Raw genomic sequence first — 1,699 nt, forward strand, 5'->3', positions numbered from 1 at the left:
ACACAGAAACAGACAAAATCATGTGAAGACAGACACAGAAATTGGACTAATGCAACTATGAGACAAGGAATGGCAAAGATTGCAGGGAGCCACAAGAAACTAGGAAGAGGCAAGAAAGAATTTTTCCCTAGGGCCTTCAGAGGGAGCATGGCCCTGTTGACTCTTTGATTTCAGACTTTTAGTCTCCAGAACTGTGAGACAATAAGTTTTTGTTTTAAACCAACCAGTTTGTGGTACTTTGTTACAGCAGCTGTAGGAAACGAATACATCTTCCATTAGCCAAAGCAAGTTGCATGCCAAAGCCCAGAGTCAGTGTGGGAAGAGGCTAGAAAAGAGTGTGAATACCAAGAGGTGTGGTTGATAGGAGATCACCAGTTTACCATCTTCTTTTTTGTGATTCATATTCCTCCCCATGCATCTTATCTCATTCAGGCTTTGAGTCTGAATCTCCTTATCTAAGTCACATCTAGATGCTGACGAAGTTCCTTCCTTGCTGCTTCTCAAATCTAGAGACCTGTGAATTAAAACAAGTAAACTTTCCTCCAACACATTCAATGTACAGTGGCAAGACAGGGTCATGATAATTGTAATAGATGTCTTCCCAAAAGAGGATGGGATGAGGCAGAAAGTACTGAATACTCACTGGTGAATAGAAGTTATAAAATCCAGCTGAGCAACTGGTCATAATTCCTCCTGCGGTAGAGGCAGGACATTTTTTAATAGTTGTCAAAAAAAAATGGACATAGGTAAGGAGAAACTTTATTTGAAAGGATTATTGCAAGAGGGGAGAGAGAGCCGTTACCATAGGGAAAAGGCTCCAAACACGAGATCTGCAAATGTCTAAATGGTCAGGTGGTGAAGGCTTTTCTTTTGCAGGGAGGAGTAAACAAGTCTAGAAAGAAACAGGAGCAGGGAAATGGGATGAATGGGAGTGGCATGATTGGACAGTAGGTCAGAGAATGTTTTACACTGAGGCCATTCTGTACTCAGAAGGGACTGTTAAGGTTATATGCAGGCTCAGATTGTGGGTAGGCCAAAGTTCAAGGACCTGGGGGAAGGAGAGAATCTTAACCAAAGTTTGGTTAACAAGCGTTTTGTTTCGATTGATCAGTGAGGACAAAACTGTTCAATGAATTGCTTATGAGGCCAAGAATGGAAACTTAGAGGATCTGTGGATGGCCTTGTCCTCGGTAAATAAGGGGCATTCTTAATCACAGGGCTCAGGTAGATTTCAATATTGTCACAGTCTACCATACCCAATAAATACTCCTACTATGCCAGGAAATGATCACTCTCTGGGAATAATAGTTATGTCTTATTTCTTCCTTTGTCTCTTAATATCTGAAAATGCCTTAATTTCTGCCCTTATTTTCTTAATACATCACCTTGCAAGGTTCTGTTTCTGCCAAAATATTCCTGTGACATTCCCTACCTTAGGTGGCATTTTGAATATTTCAGTTTTATAATTTATTGATTGGTAAGTTAGTCAGCGATAGGCAATCCTGATATTCCTTTGCTGTATCCATACAGTTACCTCTAGGGCTCTCTCTGTCTATCCAAACAGTTGTGTTGACCTTAAAAATAATATCTAGAGTTTACTATACCTTCCATGATATCATTACTGGAAAACTTTAGGGTATTCTGAGTAAAACTGCCCTAAATTAGGCATATCTGTGTTTGTCAATAGGTACCCATCAGT

The sequence above is a fragment of the Pteropus vampyrus genome, unplaced genomic scaffold, assembly GCF_000151845.1.
Source record: "Pteropus vampyrus isolate Shadow unplaced genomic scaffold, Pvam_2.0 Scaffold421, whole genome shotgun sequence".
Lineage (NCBI taxonomy): Eukaryota > Metazoa > Chordata > Mammalia > Chiroptera > Pteropodidae > Pteropus > Pteropus vampyrus.